We start from the raw sequence: 25,824 nt of genomic DNA, 5'->3' as shown, positions 1-25,824 counted from the left end.
TAGCATTAAAATACTTAATCAGTGTACATCCACTTATCACAGAAAATGTTATTAAACAGGGAAAGAAACACAATTAGCTACATGTAACTGCTTTTAAAATTCCTTCAAACTCTAATATGAACAACTTCATCAACCTCTCAGATGCACAAAAAGCAGATGGTTAAATGCCCCATAAAATTTTGCTATTTAAAAAAACCAGCCCAAACACCACAAGGCTAATTTCAAATTCCTCAGTTGGGTTTGGGGCAAGAGGGTGATATCAGACTGTCGTAAGCAGCAAAGTTATGGTTCAACATATCTATGATACCTTCTCTCACAATATTCCAAAAGACAAACAAAACTCTTAGAAGCAAGCAAGCTGTTCTCTGATCATGGATACTAGACAGGTTTTCTGGTAGTATGTGATTTTTTTTCTGACAATGCTCGACACACAAAGCTGCTGGAAGAAACTGAGTTGCAAAACAGTCTGTTAAAAGCTTGTAATGAAGGCAAAAGGAAGGTAAATCAGTAAATCCCATTATGGTACAGGGAGCCCTGTGCAGAAGGGAGGAGTCCTTCCTATGAAACCACTTGTTTAGAAAGGGTAAAGCAGTTGTAACTATCAGATGCATTAGGGAACAGGAATGTGGACCAAACCATTTCATTATTCATCACTTAGGAAGACACACCTATGTAAAGAATGTTTCTCCACCTTACTTCTAGGAGTTTTCTTCAGCTTTGTCCAGAAACAAAACCCAAATAGGGAAAAAAAAACCTGCATGTGATTTCAGAAAATGTTTAACTGACAAAATCTGAAGAGTACTGACAGGTATAAACTAGGGAAATTTGGGGTTATATCAGGTTATTTCTTTTGGGGCAGAGAGAAAAGAGACAGAAAGAAAAGAGAGAGGAAAGGCTTAGAAAATAATTTTATTAAACTAACAATAATAAAAATGTAAACAACAGCCAAACATCCTGGGCAGGGGGAGACACGACATTCTCAGTCTGAACAGTGACATGGGCATGTGGCATGGGAAGTTGAGTATTTAAAGCTGCTATATCAAACTTTAAACAGTAATGGGGGAAAGCAAACACCTTCACCTCCTTTTCCCTTTGTCTTCAGTGTCATTAACCCCTTACTTTTCATGGCAAAGTGCTTCTCACAGTGAGGAGGAAACTGCAAAATGGCAGGGGGTGCAACGAAACTAGTGGATTTGGTGACTGCAGTCTTTGCAGGCATTTGGACTGGTGAGCACAAGGGTGGTAAGACTTGAAGCCGAAATAGTCTCCTCCGTAACTACTTTTTAACACTAACGATAATGTTGGTTGCTGTCTTCTATGCTTTATGCAGCAAAGGAAGCTGAACAAAGGAAGTGAAGTGGCAGTCTTCCAGCTTCCAGCACAAGCAACCGCAGTCCTCCCTGGCTGCTGAAACAACACTGAAGCTTCCACACAGACATCTTTAAATGCCTGCAGGCTCCTTCAGAAATGTTGTGTTTTGGTATGTTTTCTAAATTTAGAGCTGTCTCAGACAAGCCAAGAGAGGGTGTACTTAGGAAGGGGATGAAACAAACCACCAGTGTAACTGGTCTCATTCATCTCTTATTTCCTTGTAAAAATTGGGTATTCCTCAGGATTTATTTGTCATTCCCCCCCTAGCCAGTCCCTTCGAATGGCATGGGCTATAACAATTACCTGGGCTGAAACTTTTTTTGTGTACCTCTTTTTCATTCCACAAATAATTCTTCCAACAGAACCTCCCTAAAACCCTCAACTTGCACCCATCCACTCCCTTTAATAAAATAAAATTAAAAAAAAGTCCAATCTGTCCCCTCCCTCTCAACATACACACACAGTTTCCATACAAAGCCAAATTTAGCTTCAGAAGACCTGAAGATTCAGACTCTTTCCCCTCTCAGACCCCAGCCTTTCAAGCATACTGGATAACATTTCTTAAAGAATGAAGCACCAAATGTCTTAAATCCTGTTTTCAAAAGGGCCGCAGCACACAGGAATGTGTGATTCATTGACTTGCAATGAAACTTAGGCTTATAAAGTTACTTCTGAAGGTAAGATGAGAAACTTTGGAATATGGTAACAGCTTTAAAATTCTTTTTCTGAGTTAGACCAGAACACCACGAAAATATTGTCCTGATATGACATGTGACATAATGAAGGAAAAAATTATAATAAAAGACTAAATTGATACACAAAACCAAATAAACATCATCATATCATGATGTACTCCCCTTCCTTTTGTATGACAAGTAACTGAAACACTAACTTGCCACAGCCCTTTCTCCTCTGAAACAGTAAAATCGTAAGAAAAAGATGTTGACACGTCATTGAACAAAATTCAGTGCAGACCCGAACTCGCACTCACATGCAGCCTTTCTTAATGTTCGGGAAGCAAGCAGTTCCACTCACGGTTATGAAAATGTGTGTCCTTTAAGTTTGTAAGTGATAATAGAATAGTCTTTAGGAATAAAAACCACAACAGCATTTAAATAGAATTTAGCACCATAAAAACTTGCAGGAAAAATACCCCTTCAAGATCCTCAAAAAAAGCACAGCTCTATGGGCTTCACCAAAATTGAACAACTTTCTGTCAGCTGAAGTTCTTGGCCTGTGCTTGGGCTTTATAATTGCACAGAAGCACAAATGGAGTATAAAGGAGAACATTCAGTCACTGGAAAGCTTTACTTTTAAAGTTTTATTAATCTCTGCGTTTTCAAAAACATTCATTAGCCAGAATCAAGTGGCAGGCATACTTTCTGGCTGGAGACAAATCTGCAGAAGTCTGAGACTAATTATTGTAATTTTTCACATACGCAGAGGAGAGGGGAAAACTGGTCAAGAACTGGTCTTCTATCGAACACTCTTATCTCCCCACTGCCAAAGTATACCTTGCTGTTGAGATGATGATATTCTCACTGGGGCAGAGCTCAAACAACAACTCTGCTGAACTGTCAGCCTGCAGCGCTGGCCCTAGAGCCTGCAGCGAGGAAGGCATGAGAGTGAAGTGACCAGAGGTGTCACCGGGGCTCACTGAGTGAAGAGAAGACAGAAGTGGTCTGGCAATACCAAAACAGCTGGAAACAACATCCCTAAAACATAGCTCACCTTCCAATACGCTCACACTCCTTCTGGGAAAGGGATGGGCAGGAACACCCTAAACTGAAGGCTAAAAACGTTTCTCTGGTCTGACAGAGATCACAGCCCCTGTTCTCCCCAAGCTCCTGAAACCAGCTGGAAGGTACAGAAGAACCACACATGCACTATCTTTTTTTCCTCTCTCAACCAGTATAAGCCTAGTACCATTGTGACAAGTGTTTTTTCCCCTCCAGCAAGAAATCTTTCAGACCACAGGTAAAGCACTTCTCATACAGTGATCTGCCAAAGCTAGAGGAGTATTCACAGAAACTCTGAAGACAAGCAGACAGTGGTGTTTTGCTATAAATATCAACATCAAACAGAGACCAGGAACCAGAAAAATCTATATGAAACTCATGCATTTCATACCAGTTTCCAAAAAGTTCAGGTAAGTGGCTTTTTACTCTCCCATATCCTAAAAATAACCTGCTCCTTTCAACAGGAAAAAAGAAAAATACAGATGAGTAACAGGTGACAAGGGGATATCACCGAGACATCTGACAGCAAAAACAACTCCTTAGGCAAGGTTACTGCTAACTTTTGTTTTACAGCAAGAAGAAATATCAACATCAAGAAACATAACAAGAATAAATTTCACTATTAAAGTAGAACTCTGAAGAAAATGTGTTTAAAACTGCCACAAGCACCAATAAATCCTCAGACAAGTTGCTAACAGCACAATCTTAAAAAACAGAAATACAAAATTCACTTGTTTCACAAAAACAGTTCTCTAGATCTGACTTTTAAAGCATTAGAAAAGATATTTAATTTTAAAATATTACATTTTTCAGCATAATTATCTGTAGACAATTATTTTGTATTATGCTTATCAATGACTATGCTGATATATATTAGTGGATTACATTACTCACGGAACAAACTAAAGTTTATACTGTACAAACAAAAGGAGTAATTTTAAAACCAGGAATATTCCCTTCTTCCCAAACTTGTTATATTTTGGAAGAAAAATCGATACGCTTCTTTTGTTCACTATGATAGAATAATCATAACAGGATACAAGAGGAGCTTCCTTTTTCCTCAAATCCACAAGCACCAGTGTCTAGTGAAACATGGTGAAGGATTTCAGTTGTGTCAGCCTAATTTTTACTCTGCTGCACAAGAACTTACAGATGTCAGATGCTTAGAGCCAGTAGAAAGGCTTTATACATGTTCTCCCTCAAAAGAACTCAGGCACTTTCATCTGCTTCCAAAAGACAAACAGATGGCAAACATCTTGCTCACTTGCAGACAAGAGGGTCTGTATTTGACATCCCATTAGCCATGTGATCATATATATGGAATCTGAACAAGATTTTTGCCGGTCCCACTATTTTCAGACGGATGACTGAGAGCCTGGGGAGCTTTGTTAGTGTTTTGTTTTTAACAGCAACGGAGAGAGATTAGCGATGGGGTCCACCATGAACAGGTAAACATAGAACAGCTCTTAAAAATAAAACAGTTCTGGTAGAAGGGATACTGGACTCTTGAGCTTTTTGACTCGCAGCATGAATAATTCTCCAAAATTTCACACACAGTCCTTGCTTGGACGGATATATACATTAAAAGGAAAGATACGTCCTGACACTGAATATGGTTACTTCTATGTTAGCATCATCCTTTCTCCTCTGGAAGAGCTGATTGCTCCATACACAATCTAAAGAAGCTATTTATTTAATTACTGGCAGATTATTTTCAAACCCTCCATTGCATTGGGGGGGGGGGGAGTATTTGAAATCTTCGGGTTTCCAAACAATAGCAAATTCTTGTTAACCTGAAATTTTTAAGGTTATATTTATTGTATTTATTGCATTTTCACAATCACATTGTAAAAAGTGCCACTGACAGAAAAGGCAGAAACGGAACGACTCACTAGGTATTCTAAAGGTAATCTCCAAATAAAGCACAACAATTTTAGAAATAACTTAGTTTAGTACCACTTACGATGAAAAGCTCATCATATTTAGCAGATCTGTTTTAGAGGTACAACAGTTTAACAAAAGGTACCATTTTACTACTCTACCAAAGTATACTTGGCCAAACTTGAAAAGTGCATTAGAGATACCATTGTGCACACAAGCTCAACAGGTCCCATAAGACCACTCTACGTGCTTCCCTCAATGTACCTTAAACTTAACTGAAGTTCAAAAGCTGATTACTGATGTTCAAAAGCTGATTAAAAGGAAGTGAAAAATCCAGATGTCTGTTTAGACAGAAACAACCAGAAAATTTCTGGGTAGGTACCATGGAACAACCAGCAAGAAAAGAATGAGGAGAAATGTGCTTGCGTCTCCCCCCCCACACCCCCCCGTGTTATCTTTGCTCCTGTGCAGACTTCACAGTACACATTAGATGTTTTTCTCTGCTGCAGTCCTCTCTCCAGGAGCTCAACAGGCTTGCTCCCATTTATTATAAATGCAAAATGAAAGAAATAATCACCCTTTCCCCAAGAGCTCTGAACTATGACACTACAAATGGTTTCACAACTCTTTGAAGTCATAGTTTGAGGGCTTTTTTAACTGTAAAAGGCTTTTGGGTTTTTTTGTTTTGTTTGGGTTTTTTGGGTTTATTTAGTGTACAAGATCAATACAAAATTAAGAGAGATCATCCTCTTACAGAAATGAAAAGTACATGCTCAAAACTTACAATCATGTCAAAAGGCGGGGGGCGGGGGGGGGAATGGTATCATTATTTAAGCCTATTTATCTGCAGGACTTCAAGCCTGTCCTTTTATACCTTAACTAATTTGGGGACCCTTGTTCCACAACTCTCCCTTCAAAGGACAACCAGAACCCTGTATAAATTCTAGGCATACAGACTGCTATGCAGAGTGTATCTATACTTGCCTTCTTATCTTTTACAGTCCAATTCCTAAGATCACTTCCCTCCCAGTGCTAAAGGTGACATGTTGAAAAAAATCACGACCATACAAATTTCTAACAACTGATTTTCTCATAACCGATTTATTAACATATTACATAGTTCTGAAACAATGACATACAAAAGTGTCATTCATTTAACAAAAGTTTAAAAAGTGTCATTCACTTCACAAAGACTTTTAACATCCATGATACTGAACACAATCCCTTACTATTAAAGTCAATAGATTTCTCATTAATGTTAATACATTCAGAATCTTTGCTTTAATTGGTTAGCCTCAAGGACAGCATTAAGTTGTATTTATACAGATGAGACAGGCTTTATTAAGTGATTTCAACAGTTTTCAAAATTGAGAAAAGTTGGCAATATCCATTTTGTCACTTCTACTAAATAAATCTCCGAGTGAGTATCTTCAAAAGTAGATTATATTGTTTTTTAGGCTTTATCGTATTACTTCCCTTTAGCTTATCTTCTTTAGCCCTTCTGAATACATTCTGAAGAATCCCAACATTTCAGCAAGGATGTAATATGAAGTTAAAAGCACAGATATTAAACTGACACAAAAGCATGGAAACCAAAATCATATTTATGACAAATTAATCTCATCATCTCTGTCTTGTAGATCAGGTATGTGTTCAAGTAGTTCATGATAATGTGTATTAAAGAGAAACATTCACGTTTTGCACACTATTACGGTTATTATGAATCTTATTTTGATATTTTGGTAAGTGATCCATCCTAGAGTAATGTAGTAGAAATTACTGAGATATAGACTACTACATAATAGAATATCCAAGCTAGCAAAGACTTGAATTTCTTCAATCTTCCTGGATAGGAGTGCTCTGTATCTTTTAACACAGTTGGGACTAAGGAGAATGTATAAGTTTTTAAAAGCATGATAGATCAACAAGTTTAGACTCAAACGTTCATCGCATTGCATCACACACAGAATGGTACTGGCTACTTGGGACTGGGAAGACACGATTCCAGTCCCTGCTCCAATTAACTTCCATGTAGTTGAAACATGCTGCAAGTCTAACATCATGTTCACAGTTTGTTCAGCTTTGCATAAAAAAAACCCCTCAGTGAGACATCTCCAATATTTGGGGATGAAATAGCATCTTCTGTCCTTTACAACATATGATACTTTGACGACGACCCTTAAACCACCACGCATAGCAACTCACTCCCCAGGTAGCACCATTCTGTGCTGAACCCCCAGAACCAGAGGAGAGAAATAAATACAGGTCATCCTCCTAAGTATGCAAAGGAAATTCAGACAACTGCTAACAGCAGATTCGGTGACTGATCCCATAACTGAACTACTGGATATAAAAGGAGAGGGATGTGAAAAGTAGGTACCAACACCTGCCATGTTTTCAAAGAAAGTAATTTTTAGGCTTTTCTCTTGAAAACTGGAAAAAGAAGAAGGGAGGCAAAACAGGGAGGCAAAACAGGGAGGCAAAACAGGGAGGCAAAACCCCCCAAACTTCAGAAGAACACTGTTTAAAAACTAGAAATGGACCCTTGCCCGAAAGTTTCCTATTGAATGGCTTAAATGCCTATGCCAGGCATTTATTTTCCCTTTCTTTCTATACAGATCTGAGCTACCAACTCTCGTCTATGGCTTTGGGTACAGTGACTAGATTTGTAAACACTGAAGCAAAACCATGAGAGTTTCACAGCACCTCGGTCCTTTCAGAAATTTAGGCTTCGCTATCAAGGTTTCAAGACCTCAGCGTATGGATTCACAGTGTATCAAATATGACCCCATTTAAACCAGATTTTCAAACGTGTTTGTGCAGGTGAAGACTGCAAGTTAATTGCACTTGAATTATATTCATACATCTTTAACATCTGTCCCCACCAGTTAGCACCAAGCATCTGAATATCCAGTGCTGACTTCCTTGGAAAGCACAGCTCTCAGGGGCTAACAGCTGTCCTCCTGTATGATGAGCAAAACTCCACCAGCGTGCACGTACTTTTTCATGAGACCCTTGTAACACGTAGCCATAGAGAATCTTCTCCTAGATAGCTATCCCCAGACACTCTATTTTGAGAGAAGAAACTGCAGCAAAACCACAGAACACAAATGACTCTACTGCATTCACGCACTTGAGAAAATGCTGCTTTCAAAAACCAAACCTAGGAGTCAGTTGGTGAAACAAAATCAGAATCATCAACATAAAACTGCACCCTACATCCAACCATTACACCAAACTACATGCTACTCTCTCCTCCTCCTTCCCCCAACAACAGACACTGACGTTGCCACTGCTACGAATCACGCATAACTATTCAAATTACTTAAGTTACTTGCAGGACAATCACATACAAGTAATACTGGTAGTCACTAATGAAAATTAAATTACTCAATGTTTTGGATTCATATACAAACACAACTTCATGAACACTTCTTGAATACTGCTTTTCCAAAACACTGTAATGTTGCTATACAATCAAAGAATCAACCATATAAGAGAGCAAGCTGAGCATGTCTACTGGTATTTATGTATTTCACAGAAGCTCATTTCAAAAGACATAGCTAGGACTACTGAAAAAGAACAAGCTTGTGTGAAATTACAATCTTAAACAGTCTTGCTTCTACTGCAGCTTTACATTTTTGTAAAAAAAATTGAGCACAAAGGTAATAATTGAGAAATGCAGCAACATATGAGAATTTCTGTAATAGGGAATAGTCATTATGGCCCAGTGCTATAAAAATCCTGCTCAAACAGAGCACATCTTTAGCTACAGTTTCCTGCGCTTTTCCAAAACCCATTCTGTTTTAATGGAAAACTTATGCAAGACAACTCAAGCAAAGCTCATTCTTTGGAAATTGCTTGAATATATATGCACATGCATAGATGTGCACTCTCAACTGGCTCACTGATGGCATGCGGCCAAAAAGGACTGTTACTGAATTCTTACAAACAACTTTGACTCTCCCTTCAAAAACAAAAGGTTTTCAGTAGCCGTTGCAGAACAGCAGCATCTAGGTCACTTGAGAAAAACTGTACTTCTCAAACAAAGAAATCAGTATCTCAACAATACTGATGTAAACCACAACACAAATTTCTATATATGAAGAAAAAAATATGAACAAAAAATAGTTCTGTTATGGTTGGGGGGGTCAGATGAAAAATCAAAACGACTGATTAGCAGTTACCTTGAAAACTGAAAGCATAAAGCACCATTTCAGCTAGGAGATAAAATTACATATGAAATTACTTACATGCCTTGATAAGCTGCAAAGGAACTGAAGAGGAAGTATTGTTGTAAGCTGGGCGTAATGGAGACATTAAGTACTACAGTGTATTTGTGGATACAAGTTCCCGATCACTCTGCTAAACCTCTATGCTCCTTTTTCTTCACTTTGTTTATGACTGTGAGCATGCAAGCTCTAATTTGTTTCTTGAAGTACCTATATTTAAATCTTTTTGGAATTGCACTGTACAAATGATTGCGCAAAATTAATCTCACCTTTCTATTTCATCTGAGAATGTGTGCCTCTGCTAACTGGATTTTCAAAAGTATACCTTGCTGGTCACAACTCAGCGATATTTTTCAAAAAAGGTTTAGCTTTGCGTGTTTAACCTTCCAGAAATTATCCTTTATTGTAATCGGACTCTGACTTGTTACAGAAAGCACAAGAGCTATTAATACCACCAATGTTTTTAAACTCCATTAAAATCAGAAGCAACAAGATGAGAGCATAATTACTATAGGAGCCAAATTAAAATATTCTTCTCACTTTGTAGCTCCTTCAAAAGGAGAATATTGCTGAAACTGCCAGTATAAGAATTCTTTTCAAGCAGCAGAACGTCAACATGCTGCCACTGAAACCTGAATGGCTTTAACACCCGAAGTCTACACCAGTTAGTAGGTATTAACTTCTCAAATGTCGCTGGAGTCAAGCCAGTGGGAAACAAAATGTATTTTGCAGTCTTTTAATTTACAATACATATACACAACCAAACAGCAGCACTTAATAAGCAGCCAAAAGGAAAAATGTGATTTGAAAGCAACCTTAAACTAAACCAAACGAACCAACTCCTGAGTTTCCTTCAAATTCTCTGGAGAGTTTCATAAGCCACTCCCATGCCCCCTTCCCCAGGGGGGGGAAAAAAAAAATAAAGAAGTCAGAACTAATAAGCCAAATTATTATTTCCTTTTTTATGCCAAAGTAATGCTGGAGCTAAAATTGGTATAACAAAGAAAGGCAGTTGCTTATTAATACTGGGGAAGCTGCTTCCTCTCCCCATAATGCACTTAGCATTTATGAAATCTTTCAACAAAGGATGTGGAAGCATCCATTGGCATGAGGTAAAGTTTGTAAGTACTCCTGAGATGATTATCATTCCATCTTATACATGCATAAATTAAGACAGAGACACAATACATGGCCTCCCAATGTCACTGAAAGAATTGACAGCTGCAGTAGAATCCAGAACTTCTGAATTTCACATTCCTGTTTAATGACTTCTCTAAACTGAAAATATTTTCTAGCAGTTATTCGGCACATTAAAATGGAGATATTTTCTTGACAAGTTTTTTTACAGCAAGCCTAGATAGTTCCTCTTTAATTTACAGTTAGCATAACATCACTACAGAACCAGAATATAACTTTTCAAACAGAAGACCTCAATACTATTTCATCAACTGATAGCTAAAAGTGGAAGTTTCAAAGCAGAAAGGGAGAATAAAAGTGGAACTACAGACATGACAGTGTGCCAACTTCCACTAATTTTATGGCCCCATTCCTCATGTTATGACCAATAACACAGCTAGAATCAACACAAGGGGATGGATGACACCCCTACCTGTTCCCCCCCTGCCCCAAGTAAGAATTACTGTGCCCATGGTAATACTGTGAATCATTCAATTTCTACATATTTGAGGCACTCATCATGGATTCCAGTGAAGCTCTACAGTAAGCTCACTCTCCTCACTATGCTTTTGGGATCCTTCACAGCAGTAGGTATTCTGTCTTTCAAATGGTCCTAGCTGGCCATTCCAGCTTAATGAATCCTTTTGATATTGATGACATCTCATATTCCTTGCTGTTGCTCTATGAACATAGGATAGTTCACTTGAGCAAGTTCTTTGCCAAATGATACTCTTACTTTTCAATTAAGAAATTTATATCCAAGGAGTTTCTCCTCCAACTGCCTGGAAAAAAAGGATGAGTGATTCACCACCATACCTTGAATTCTGCTCAATTGTCTGACTTAGGAAATAATCATACATTTACCATACAATTTTCTTCAGCTATTCGTTGCTATTTGCATTCAGTACCATGAAACTTTGGGTTAATTGTGTTTTTATTGCTATTTCATGACACTAAGGGGCTATCTTGTCTTCAAATACTTCGCTGCTGTATTATTTAAAATGTTAGCAGTCTTAAGATCTTGCAGGACTAGTCTAAATGTGTGCTGCAAATACAGGTCTGCACTGTTACATAGCTTCCTGTCAAAAGGATGTTATTTACTTTTCAGGGTTTTCCCTTTTTTCGGCTAAAGCAAAAGGGAGCAAATGCACACGCAAAAACCAGTAAAACTTTCCTGTGCATCCTCCCTGGGTTGCTTTGCACGAGATACACATTTTTGCCCTGAATTCTCATTCATGTATCACTTTCAGCTCTATCCCACAACTCACATTAGAGTTAATTTTTTTTTTTTAAAACACATCTGCATTCTGGCACTGTGTCCGTGGTCTCCAGCACTGAATAGATTCATTCACATGAAACCAAATCTTTGCTTTGCTCAGGGTGATGAACAACCTCACTTGTGACATTTACATCTATTGATTTGCTTGTTTTGTGAATACTCCATTACAATATGTTGATTAAAAATACATAAATTGATAGTTCACTGCATTAGAAGATTCGCACTTTTCATCCCAAAGTCAAAATTACTTTATTTTTTTTTTACCCATACAAAAATCACCCTTTGATACCTCCTTTTACTTATCTGTATTGCACCAGTTTCAAATTGGTACTTTTTCCAGACTCAAAGAGTCAGTAACCAGATTGTATAGAACTTCATCGGTGATAAATGGAAAGTTGCTAGCAGACACTGCTATTTCCCCCCTGTTGAAAAAGTTAATTTTGAGAACTATCTTTATTCAATAGACTGCTAGCCATCAGAGATCTGTGCATCTTCCTCTTCAGCAACTGTTAGTAAGCTGCATTTCTGCTGTTGAAAAGATACCTACCCAGTAGCATCAAAACTTGAGCACAAAATATCACTGTAAAGGCCAAGAACACAGCTCAAATGCTCTGTGATATCCACCACTAAACTCTATGCTAGATTTTAGCGCAGTCCAAGCTGTATAACAATACAATCTTGTGATATTTCCAAGTACAAAGTCAGTTTTATCATGTTATCAATTGGGGGTAATTTTAGGAGCAATGACATCCACAACTCCCCAAACCAAAGAAATAAAGAAATATAAACCTGCCTCTAAATTTGTAATAGATTACTACTTTCATTCCAGGTTAAAATACTGTGTTTTATCTTGTACTTGTCATAAAGCCGTATCTGTGCAATTAACACGGCTTATCTGATTAACAGACACTCACTAAACTGCAGCAAATCATTTCTCTAAGCTCAATTGCAATTGAGTTACTAGAAAGTCACCTGGCTTAGCTCTCTGTTCTTCTTAAATATCCATATAGCTGCCATTATCATAGTATTTTACACCTTCTTTAATCACATAATAAGGCCTTGCCAACTTCATAGGTCAGAGTTGCATTTTATAGATGGGAGAGCAGAGACACAGAGACTGATGTTCAGGAGAACACATTTCTCCCACCGTTTAGCAGTAAAGGATAGAACGCACTGGAGAGACCATATTTGAAAGCATGTATAAAAAAATGCACAGAATCAGGTGCTGGGAACCAAACACCTGGAAACATGCGCCATGTTTTGAGAGAATGCCCACAAAGTAAAACAATCAGAGGTGTAGAAGAATATTCAGAAGCAAGTTTTAATTTTGAACAACTCAGCAGACGGGAGGAATAAACTAGGAGTCTTAAGACTGGCAGTTTTAGATGAACACCTTTGTTCAGAAATCTGTTGAAACACTGTATGAATAACAATTCACAAAATATACATTGCCTTTGTGATAAAAAAATTGCAAAGCACTGAGCCATGTCATTTATTCAAAGGTAACGAGTACTCTTCATAGATCATCGTAACATAGCACCCACCCCTCAGGGCTCTTACCTCAGCCCTGAGCTGCTGACACGACTACTGCCAAAGGCAGAGCGGCAGTCAAGCATACATGCTTTTTAAGAGTCTTACATATTAATGTCCCAGTATGGCAGAGTAAACACATGATAATGGACATGTCTGAGTGTTACTTTCGGGGCAGTAAGTCTGCAAAAAGGATTAAATTCATCCAGGAAAATAAAACATTCTTGAAGAGGAAGGCACGAAGGCAGCGTGTAGAAGAGGACCTGCAAGAGAATCCCTGCTTACCACCACACAACCATGAACCCCAGATCAGCAGAACTTAAAAAATGAATTCAAAATATAAGTTAATCTTCATGTTTCTGATTTTTTTAGGTTTCTTTAAAAATGCTTTTATTTTAGGTGCTACAAACTTCATAGGACTTTAATCTCTTCTCCCCCCCCCCCCCCCCCCCCCCAATGCCCTAGTGTTAAAAACAGTAATATGGTGGGCCTTTATTTTCTGTTATTTTGCATCATTGAAACATGACCCATTTGGCTACCCAGGTCTGATTTTCTTTCATTTGATTTTGTTTTTTTTTAAATAGACCAAAATTTAAGTGTTCCTGTCTGTTAAAGTAGATTTTGGTTTAAATCTAGCAAGATTCAATCACATTTATTCAGAAATCTCCTTGGTTTGGATTTTTCGTCTCCCACCTCGAATTCCACAGTCACTTAAAAATGCAAAAAAGAGGTGTTTTAAAATCATATGCATGTCTAGTGAGCCAATTAGGTAAGTTTTTATTAACGGCTAAATCATGTATCAACTTTTTGAGCTGTCAAAGTAGAGACTTCCATAAAACCCCTCCAAATATTACGAACGAGGCTGTCATTTACAGCCTAGACAATATTTAGGTGAAGCAACACATCTTTGCTCATATTGTTTTTCAAACATTTGTAAGCCTAGTTGGTCTTTGTACTTCCATTCCAGGAGCAAGTGAAAGTGTCCTAATTACCAAAAAAGTCAATAAAATTAGGAAATAAGGTTACAGAACTGTGGAAACATCACTTCTAACACACCTAGGACCTTGAATACACTTTGGGTAGCTCCAGTCTTCCCACTTCTGTGGTACTACACAGTTAAAGATGAGGATGAAAAGGAAGCAGCAACTTATTACAAGAAAGAAGTAATCCAAATGGGAGGGAAAGGCACTTTACTGTTTTCATATTTATGTTATTATTAACCTTTTTTAATTTATTTATGGTATTTGTGTCTGTAAAAGGCCAGAATCAAACAGCCTCATCACTTAGATTAACATGATAAACAAATCTGTAAATTTTCCACTTCCGGAACTGAATTACAGGCAGTGATTTATAAATATAAAACCAAATAGATAAACAATGAAAAAATAAGTACAACGTGACTTACAATACAGTACCTTGACTCTTAATAAGAATATTACATGTTTTCATGCTAAATCCATAACCATTGAGATGTGAAATGTATTCTTTCCCTGTCTCAAGAGCAGTCAAAAAATACTGCAGTTGATCTTTTCACTCCAGGAGGACATAAAAAATACAAACCCCTTCATACTTGTTAGGAATGTTAACTTTAGGGAGAGAGATCTTAAAAATAAAGTAATTTATAAATGAAAATAAGTGGCAACAGATTGCATTTGGAAGTTTAGAAGAAAGCCTTTTTCAATTTCACATATCATGTAACAGGTGTCAGACTAAAAAAAAAAAAAGAATACCTAATAAGTACCTGCTGCACAAAGCCACTGAGCTGCTTACCACAGATGGATTGACTGGTTTTTAATTTAATGCTTTACCATGACTCGAAAGTATGGAAAGAAGAGACTTGCATTTAAAAACAGGACTGTGGGTTAGATAGAGGAGGGCTGCGCAACTTCTCTGTCTACATGTCTACTACAAAGAATAAAACATACTATAGAGCTGTCTCACAAAACCATTTGAGTTGACCTCTGATACTCTGATTCATCTGTTTACTCATAATGAAAAGTATACCTCTATAAATGCAGAATGTATAGCCACTATGTATTCGTAATAAGGCCAGATGTCATTTTTTTTGTAGGTAAGTAAAGAAAGGAAGCAAGCAGTTTTGAGGAGGAATTTCAACAGCAGAACATCATTAACTGAAGTAAGCATTTAGATAGCAAACGGGCAAACTACAGACACAGATTTCTTCCAAACACAGTTCAAGCAATATTTGTGGTTTGGGGGGACGACTGGGAAGAATCACAAATGCAAGAACAAAATCCATCAAGTTTTTGTTTGTTTGCTTTTCTAAACACAGATTTCATGTATTCAAGCTGTTGACAGCCTTTTCGGAAACCACTTAAGAAACATCTATCTCCACTTGTCATGCTGGGGAGTGATGGGGTGGGACACCATTTCATTCCTTGTGTCATGCATAAAGTCAACCAGGCTATTCTGTTAGATTACAGAAAATTGTAAAGACTGGAGCACTGATGCAGCAGGGCATCCAAGAACTTCATCAACTGCATCTAGTAGGTTCCCTGGCTGCTGACACTTCTGAATGAGAGAGCAGATCTTGGTACTGATGAACCCCTTTCTACTATAGGCGAGTCCTCAGTTCTTATGGTTATTTAAATTAACAGGGATAAAGCAGCTAGAATTACGTCTCAAACATACCTTAAACTAAAGGGTAGAGTTTGACCTTACACATTATGCCAAAAGGCACTGCAATGCACCCATTTATTTTAATAATACTGCAAAATGTTTGAGATAAAAATGTTTTAAAATGATATAACTGCTTGACTTTCACAGATGCTAAAGCCTAATGCTGAACTAAAAATAAAAATAATGCAACCTAGAAGCAGGTTAAAAAAAGGATAATTGCCTATAAAGAAGAATTTAATTAGAAATGTGGCAGAATCTTCGCCACCTGCAAACTTTCAAAAGTGTAATGGCCCTCTAAAAAGGAGTGACTCTCTCCCAAATGGCAGGATGCCTGTAATATAGGTGATTGTAAGAAGCTCAAGGTAATACCTTGAAACAGACCTGGAAGAGATTTTACATTTTGAATCATTTGGCTGCAGCCTTGGCTGGCTCCTTGCCAGTACCACAGGCAATAAAAGGAACCAAGAAAAAGCAGTGATAAAACCAGTTTAGCTGTTGGGAAGGGGAAGCAGAGATCCAGCGGCAGACAGACAGGAGATATGGTGGCAGCTTGGCAGAAATAGCGAAGGAAACTGAGCTTTAAATAAGCAGATCATGGTCAACAATACGGAGCACACAGATTTTTACTGGTACACCAAATCTTATGTCCCCTAAAAACAGGATCCACTTTTGAATCAAGAAAATCAACACAGACAACCAAAGGAAAAAAAAAAAATCCCAATCAGGCAAATACCTTGCAATTAAGACTAGATTTCACTGCTTTTCTTGTAGGCTTAAAGATCTGTAGGAAGAATTTTCAAAATCCAGACTGTGTACATAACAACTCCACCCTCCTATTTGAACACCATCTTAGTATATTTTACTCACACTCAGAACACCATACAAATACATTATACAAATACAAAAATGGTTTTAATTGTTTTAAGGGAAAAAATCTTTTTAATGTATATATTTATTAGTTATACATGGTTAATATTACTTATTAAAACATACAGATCCAAACCATGACCCATCAATTTAGTTATCCTATGAGATGTTTTGTACAGTTTTGACTTAATCACATTAAAGTACAGCTACTTAAAAAACAACCTAGACAGTAGCTTCTGATTCTTTTAGAAACTTTGCTAATGCACTTCCACTACTCACCACCTAGCTGGCTGAAAACCACTTCACAGAAACATAGCCATTCCAACCCATTTAGCTCTGATGTTACTCTATCATTAGTCATGTAAATAGTTTCACATTTGATTTAATGCACTCTTGGAGCAGTTGTGCTCCTCACTGCCTTCTGTCCCCACACACTTACTCCCACTTACACTGCCCTTCTGTACTGGCACAAGCAGTCCTGCACAGCCAACTCTTGTCAGGGAACTGGGCGGGGGGGGCGGGGAACAAAAAACAAAACAAAACAAACCACCCCACCAAAAAAAACCCTGTGTTGAAGTTTTCTCCTACCACATGCCAACAAAAAGGGGTGACAATAAGCACTAGAAAGTGGAAGAAGAGCAGGACCATCTCTGCCAACTCTCACACTGGCTTGTACTGTGGTACTGAACTGGAAACCACAGCATTATCGTACATAGGAAATCTTTCAGTAAGTAATGATCTTTTCTTGGGTGAAGTGACAGCCACACTTCAGTCCACAGACAGGCTGCGCCAAAATAGTCAGAAAAAGACACGAATTCAATTCATTTATCCTCAATCTGCCGCCTCAATACAGCATTCTGAGACATCAGCTCAGCTTCACAAAACCATTTACATGCTAACACAGAGACAAATTCTCTGTATCTTATAAAAATTGTTTTAAGCAACTGAATGCAGCTCAGCACTAAACTTACAAGAAATGTTCACATCAGTAAATGAAAGTCAGAGTTCATTAGCTTGCTCTAACCACATGAAGACATTTTTATTATGGCTCATTTATTTGAATAGGCCATTAAAATATAAATCCAAATACAGAGTCTGGGCAAACAAATATTATGGCAACTTTGATGAAACAAAGCTTTCCCAATGAAATATTAAATAGCAATTCTGCATTAAGTGCAACTGTTTTCTTAATCTTCCCTGATATTTTAACTACACACGCCTATTGAAAAAAGAACACAAGGGGCATTACGTGTCCCACTGGCCTCTCCTGCAGGTCTCTAAAGAGTACTTAACATAAACACTAATTGATGGTATTACACTCTTGGACTTCAAGTACCTCAAATTCCACTTCAGGGTATTAGGCCAACTGCTGTTTAAATTATGTGTAAATTAGCTGAATCATGACCCTCCACTGGAAAAATCTGCCTTATAGATCATGCCCTTAGGGAGTCAAATGCTGTAATGACAACTTACCACTGAGCTAATCAAGAATGAAGTTAAATTTAACTAAAGCAGAGGCACTGGAGAAAAAAAAAAGTAAATAAAATCAATAGTGTTATCCAGCTGAACCAGGTCACGCATGCTAGAACCTCCTACCATTTACTACTGCAGTACATTACTGCTACAGTAAAAATAAATTCTAACCCTCTGCAAAATAACACAGGAAGTTGAAACATTTCTTTTCACTTCACTACAGTGAAATTAGAACACATTCACCACTTCAGAGTTTTCGGATCCCATCACTGGTCAACATCTGATTTTGAAAATGTCAATGATTAATCCTGGCCCTAAAGATTTCTGTGTGGGAGTCTATGCATTTGCCATGTAATTTCTGCTGTAACTTTGCAACGCTACATTCTTCATTTACTCAGTAAGTGATGGACACTAAAACTACACACACCTTTAAAAGCCCAAGGATTCAATGTTCTTAAAATAAAGGACTTTGCACATGAAACCAGCTTTGTCTTTATATTCCAGAATTCGAAATACCACACAAGCCTGCTGCAAATCAGCAAAAGAATTTGTATCTAAGCATCTTAAATAAATCTGTTTCAAGTAAGTCTGCATCTACAAAATGATTCCGTGTTTTGGATTGGTAATGAGTCCTATCAACAACATTTTTTGCCAATGGGTCTGGCTTTGCCCCACCCTGTGGAGAGACCCATTAGGTAGTCTTTTTCAAGTGCAGAGATAAAAGGAGAATCCAGTACATACATGGGAGAGATTTTGAGTTGCTGTTGTCAGAACGAAAATCTGTCTCCTCCCATTTGTTCCCAAGCTACAAGTTCCTTTTGCAACTGGCAAGTTTTCATTTGTTCTAAATTATTATTTCTCTCTACCCCCCCATCCCCATCCCCCCCTTTTTTTTTTGGTCTGATCTCCCATCTGCCCCATGAGAAAGATCTTTCAACAAGGAACTCTTGCCTAAGTAGTGAAAGAGTCTAAGGAAGAAAGCTAAGGACTTGTATACCCGTTGTTTTATTTTAGAAAGAAAGTCAAGAACAACAGCCTTTCATCCCAAGCATCCAGGAAATGAGAACCATAGGACCTGAGACGGAATTGGGAAGTAACGGTATGAAGTCACAAACACACACACTGACTTCCTGAAAACCAGCAGTAACTGAAGTCATCCTCGGTCATCCTACAAGATAATGCCGTAGCAATGATTCAAAATCCAAGGAACTTTTACTTGAAACATAGTATTTGCATACCACCTATGCTGGAGACATCAAGATACACAAAGGAGGTCAGAAGGGAACTGCAGACTAGTAATCTGTTTTTGAGAAGTAACGAAATCATGCGAGTACTTTGAAGAGGCTATAATATCATAGCAACAGCCATCTTGGTGCCAGATTAAAGATAACCTTTGGGAAAGTCAGCAGCATCAACAGACTGACTCAGCCTAATTTGACTTTAGCTCTACGCTTTCCCAAAGTTACTTCAATGGATTTTGGGATTTATAATCAAATGAAGTGATATGCACTTGCTCTAAAGCATGTTGCTGCAACTGAAATAAGCAAGCCAAAAGAAAGTTTTTGTTAACCACCAGATTGCTAAACAAATACTTTTGCTTATCCTCACAACAATAAAAATTTGCTACATAGCTTTAGCTTACCTTCCTTTCACCAAGCTAAATGAAACATTCAGTTTTCTAGAGGCTCCTAGTTCCCTACCCACACTTAGAAAACATTTAAATTATCTAATGTTTTTGACAAGTATATCACAACCACTTCCATAAATAAACTCTTATCCATAACATTGTAAGTCCCCAAATTTTGCCTTTTTTCAATAAATCAATGGAAACTCACAGCTGCTGCCTTTCCTTTATCCAGACACGCCTTTCTCTCTAGACTAAAGAGAAGAGAAGCAAGGGGACTGCAGCTTCAGTGGACTGTAGCAGTGTTTTCAATCTAAGCACTGCGTTATCAGTTGTGGAGAAGGAAGGGGCATAAAAAGGGAAAAAAAAAAAAAAGAGCGGAAAAGCCAATTTGTAATAGTCATGCCAACAAGCATTATTCTCTCACTCAACAACAGGGTTACTGAAACACAGTTACTTAGACTGCGAAAGCTTTGGGTCAACAACTTGGTCCTGCCATACACTCAGCAGCTGATTTCATGTCACAGGTACTGTTTAATAGGAGAAATGGACAGAACCACCTCTCTAACCCCCAAAGTCTATAAACTTAGCCTTTTGGCTTTGTTAAAAGCACTTTAAATGGAAAAGAAACAAACAAAAAAAATATCAGACTTGAATCGTTCATTCCAGTCTTAAAAAAACCCCCACTCCACTCAACCAAGAAAAATTCAAATATTTGCATAATCCTTTTCTGTAAAGCAGTTCATAGCAACAATTAAAACAGCTTACCCTTCTGCATTCAAATTTCTTGCCAAGGTACAGAGCAGACACTAATTCTCATGTGGAATACATCACTCATTTGTCAACATTTCTGAACCTTTGTTACTGCTGCTTTAGTTTCTCATGTACTAGAATAGAAAGAAACAATGACAGTTATTAGTTGTGAACTAGTGTATTATCAAACCATAGAAATTATTTTCTCATTTTAAGAAATTCAGTGCGAACAGCTTAATGGAAATATATTTCACACCATTTAATAGAGTTCTGCTGGAAAGGTCTATAAAATGCTGGGAGTAACAGAACTGTATTTTCAAATAGGAGTTATGATTCAAGTACTTTCCCATAATTTCCTTATCCACAACTGACCTACACAGACAAAATAACTATTTAACACACAGAACAGCAGCTTGTCCATTTATTAATTTAATTCCACTAAATATGAGATGCGCAAGGCATGCAGCATTAGACCAAAATCCCGTTCCTTTAAGGAAAAATTGATTGGTAGTCTCATAATAAAGAACCCCCCCCCCCCAAAAAAAAAGAGAGAGAATATTGCACTCCCACAGATGCTAGGAAATGTGGCTGTAGAAATGCTGTCATATCTTGTTTCAATACGAGGAAGTTCAATCCACTCTCCTGCAGAACCAGGAGCCAAAGAAGTCTGCTCTTGCTCTGTTTCTGGTTTGTACCAGAGAGCAGCATGTGACCTGGTCCCACCTAAGTAACCACCCTGGCCTTCACTCCTTGATGTTCTCCATTTTAAGATATTTACAGAGGATTTTAAAATACTCTTACCCACTTTACTGAACGTTTGGATAAGCCATACCAATTTAAATCTTGATATTTTTGATGATTCACTCTGAGATGTTTAGTTATACTATTCCCTTCAATGCTCTTGGATCTGTTAACTTTCAGGTATCAAGGTATCAAGACCTAGAATTTTACCTAATCAGCAAGGGAATATTACTGCTCTGATCCATGGAATGAATAAGTGACTCTACATCTTCTATACATTCCTTTCATTGGTTTATCTTTTGCTGCCTCAGTGTAAAAACTCATCTTTGTGAGCAATATGAATTCATGCTATTTCTTTTCCTTCATTTCCTATTTTTGTACTTCATTCCTTTTTCAGGGAAGACATGGTTGCCTTTTTTCCCCCTTCACTTTAAGAAAAAAAAAACAAACCAAAACTCATCATATTATGCAGTCCTTCCCCACCTTGTACCATTTCCTCTATTAACTGTCACAGGTTTTTTTTCATTAGTTTTCAACTGAGTTTCACATAAATCAATCCAATTAATTATGTTTTCCCTTTTCCAGTCAGTGGGAACTTCCCCGGACTGCCATGACATCTCAAATATGATGGATAGTGGCTTAGCCACTTTATCTGCCAGTTCCCTCAGGACCCACAGATGCATCTCCTCAGGTCCCATGGACTTGTGCACCTTCAGATTCCTTAGATGGTCTCAAACCTGATCTTCTCCTACAGTGGGCAGTTCTTCATTCTCCCAGTCCCTGCCTTTGCCTTCTGCGACTTGGGCGGTGTGGCTGGAGCACTTGCCAGTGAAGACTAAGGCAAAAAAGTCATTGAGTACCTCAGCCTTCTCCATATCCCAGGTAACCAGGTCTCCCGTTTCCTTCTGGAGAGGGTCCACATTTTCCCTAGTCTTCCTTTTATCACCGACATACCTATAGAAGCTTTTCTTGTTGCCCTTGATGGCCCTGGCCAGATTTAATTCTATCAGGGCTTTGGCTTTCCTAACCTGATCCCTGGCTGCTTGGACAATTTCTCTGCATTCCTCTCAGGCTACCTGTCCTTGCTTCCACCCTCTGTAGGCTTCCTTTTTGTGTTTGAGTTTGTCCAGGAGCTCCTTGTTCATCCACGCAGGCCTCCTGGCATTTTTGCCTGACTTCCTCTTTGTTGGGATGCATCACTCCTGAGCTTGGAGGCGGTGATCCTTGAATATTAACCAGCTTTTTTGGGCCCCTCTTCCCTCAGGGCTGTATCCCATGGTACAGAAGAGTACCTGAAGAGGTACTGAACTCTGAAGAGGCCTGAAGAGGCCGAAGTCTGCTCTCCTGAAGTCCAGGGTAGCGAGCTTGCTGTGCGCCCTCCTCGCTACCCTAAGGATCTTGAACCCCATCATTTCATGGTCACTGCACCCAAGGCTGCCCTTGAGCTTCGCATTCACCACCAGCCCCTCCTTGTCGGTGAGAACAAGGTCCAGCATAGTACCTCTCCTCATTGGCTCCTCTATCACTTGGAGAAGGAAGTTATCATCAACGCATTCTGGGAAGCTCCTGGATTGCTTATGACCTGCTGTGTCGTTTGTCCAACAGATATTGGGGTGGTTGAAGTCCCCCACGAGGACCATGGCTTGTGAACATGAGGCTGCTCCTATCTGTCTACAGAGGGCCTCATCTGCTTGGTCTTCCTGGTCAGGTGGCCTGTAGCAGACCCCCACTATAATGTCACCTGTCCCTGCCCTCCCTTTAATCCTGAGCCATAAGCTCTCGGTCAGCTCCCCATCCATCCCCAGGGGGAGCTCCATGCGCTCCAGCTGCTCATTGACATAGAGGGTGACACCCCCTCCTCGTCTCCTCTGCCTGCCCCTCCTAAAGAGCCTGTATCCTTCCATTCCAACACTCCAGTCACAGGAGCCATCCCACCATGTCTCCGTGATGCCAATAAGATCATAGCCCTGCAGGTGTGCGCACGCCTCTAACTCCTCTTGTTTCTTCCCCATGCTACGTGCATTTACATAGAGGCATTCAAGTTGGGCCCCCAATGAAGCTGACTTACTGGCTGGAGTGGCTGGAACTCCTTTGTGCTGCTCTTCAGGTGCTCTCCTGCTGACCTGTGATCCCTCTCCAGGCTCTGGGCATCTATTGCTGACACTGGCATCAAACTGGGAGGAGTAGGATGGATTGAGGTTCCCCTCCCCCAGCAACTTTAGTTTAAAGCCCTCTTCACCAGCTTGGCAAGCCTATGGCCGAAGATGCTCTTCCCCTTCTCTGACAGATGGACCCCATCAGTCCCCAGTAGACCAGGTTTCTCACAGCGAGTCCCATGGTCTAAGTAGCCGAACCCCTGGCTGTGGCACCAGTCCTGTAACCATTTGTTGATTTGCCAGATTCGACTGGGCCTTTCAAATCCCTTCCCTTTGACTGGGAGGATTGAAGAAAAAACTCCCTGTGCTCCAGAGTCCCTTACCGCTGCTCCCAGGGCTCTCTAATCCTTCTTGATACTCCTCAGACTGCTCCTGGCTGTATCACTGGTGCCCACGTAGAACAACATGATCAAATATTACTCAAATCTAGACCCAGATTCTTACCTAAAGTTTATTTTAGGTAAAGGCACTTTTTGTTGATTTTGTTTTCCTAGTCAAGAAGCAGAATAGCAACTGACAACTGCTGAAGAAGTAGCATGGCAAGCTGTAGGCAAACCAGGAGACTCCTGGAATGCATTGAGGATAACTTCTCAAGCCAGGTAACAGACAGCCCTACCAGAGGGGATGCGATACTGGACCTGATGGTCACCAATGCAAGTGAGCTAATTGGTGACGTCAGGATTGGAAGCAGCCTGGGCTGCAGTGATCACACACTGGTGGAATTCGCAGTCCTGAGGGATATGGGTCAGGCGAGGAGTAAAGTCAGGACCCTGAATTTTAGGAAAGCAAACTTCCAGCTGTTCAAGAAGTTAGTCAATAGGACCCCCTGGGAAACTGCTTTCAGGGACAGGGGAGCAGAACAGAGCTGGGAGATCTTTAAGGATGCTTTCCATAGAGCACAAGAGCTCTCAATCCCCAGGTGTCAGAAATCAGGAAAGGAAGGCAAGAGACTGGCATGGCTGAGTTGAGACCTGCTGGTCAAACTAAAGGGCAAGAAGGAAATACACAGGCAGTGGAAGCAGGGACAGGTATCCTGGGAAGAGTATAAGGATGCTGCCTGGTTGTGTAGGGATAGGGTCAGGAAGGCCAAGGTGCAGCTGGAGCTGAACTTGGCAAGGGTGGCAAAGAATAAGAAGAAGGGCTTCTACGGGTATGTCAGCCAGGAAAGGAAGGTCAACGAAAGCATAGTCCCCCTGATGAGCAAGACTGGCAAACTGGTACCAACAGACAAGGAGATGGCTGAGGTACTCAACAACTTTTTTGCCTCAGTCTTCACTGGCAACCTGTCTTCCCACACCTTTCAAGAGGATGGACTGCAAGATAGGGACTGGGGGAGCAAAGTCCCTCCCACTGTAAGAGAAGATCAGGTTCGTGACCACCTCAGGAACCTAAATATACATAAGTCTATGGGACCTGACGAGATGCATCCCGGAGTCCTGAGGGAATTGGCTGATGTAGTTGCCAAGCCACTCTTCATGATATTTGAAAAGTCATGGCAGTGAGGTGAAGTCCCTGGTGACTGGAAAAAGGGAAACATTGCACCCATTGTTAAAAAGGGTGGAAAGGCGGACCTTGGGAACTACTGAACTGTCAGCCTCACCTCTATGCCTGGGAAGATCATGGAACAGATCCTCCTAGAAACTATGCTAAGACACATGGAGGACCAGGAGGTGATTTGAGACAGCCAGCATGGCTTTACCAAGGGCAAGTCTTGCCTGACCAACCTAGTGGCCTTCTATGATGGAGTGGCTACGTGAGTGGACAAGCTACAGATGTCATCTATCTGGACTTCTGTAAGGCCTTTGACGTGGTCCCCCACAACATCCTTCTCTCTAAATTGGAGAGATACGGATTTGATGGATAGACTGTTCAGTGGATGAGGAATTGGTTGGATGGTCGCATCCAGAGAGTAGTGGTCAATGGCTCAATGTCCAGATGGAGATCAGTGACGAGCGGTGTTCCTCAGGGCTCTGTATTGGGACCAGTACTGTTTAATATCTTCATCAGTGACATGGACAGTGGGATCGAGTACACCCTCAGCAAATTTGCAGACGACACCAAGCTGAGTGGTGCGGTTCACACGCCTGAGGGCTGGGATGTCATTCAGAGGGACCTGGACAAGCTCAAGAAGTGGGCCCATGTGAACTTCATGAGGTTCAACAAGGCCAAGTGCAAGGTCATGCACCTGGGTCGGGGCAACCCCCTGTATCAATACATGCTGGAGGATGAAGGGATTGAGAACAGCCCTGCGGAGAAGGACTTGGGGATACTGCTGGATGAAAAGCTGGACATGAGCCAGCAATGTGCGCTCATAGCCCAGAAAGCCAATCGCATCCTGGGCTGCATCAAAAGAAGCGTGGCC

At 39.7% G+C, this 25,824-nt stretch overlaps 1 protein-coding gene across 7 annotated transcripts in view; it reads right to left on the bottom strand.

Annotated features, from left to right (window-relative positions):
• GULP1 (GULP PTB domain containing engulfment adaptor 1) overlaps positions 1-25,824 on the bottom strand; it is a 168,534-nt gene that overhangs the window by 88,048 nt on the left and 54,662 nt on the right. For 6 of the 7 annotated variants that reach the window (XM_050900025.1, XM_050900021.1, XM_050900027.1 and 3 more), the window contains exon 2: positions 20,581-20,699. The exons of the other annotated variant lie outside the window; for it this stretch is intronic. The gene's annotated coding sequence lies outside the window, so the exon portion shown is untranslated. The remainder of the gene's footprint in view (positions 1-20,580; positions 20,700-25,824) is intronic. 7 annotated transcript variants of the gene reach the window in all.

Source organism: Gymnogyps californianus, chromosome 7, assembly GCF_018139145.2.
Source record: "Gymnogyps californianus isolate 813 chromosome 7, ASM1813914v2, whole genome shotgun sequence".
Taxonomy (NCBI): domain Eukaryota; kingdom Metazoa; phylum Chordata; class Aves; order Accipitriformes; family Cathartidae; genus Gymnogyps; species Gymnogyps californianus.
The sequence above is the reverse complement of the archived record's forward strand: the minus strand, read 5'-3'. Positions and strand labels throughout refer to the sequence as shown.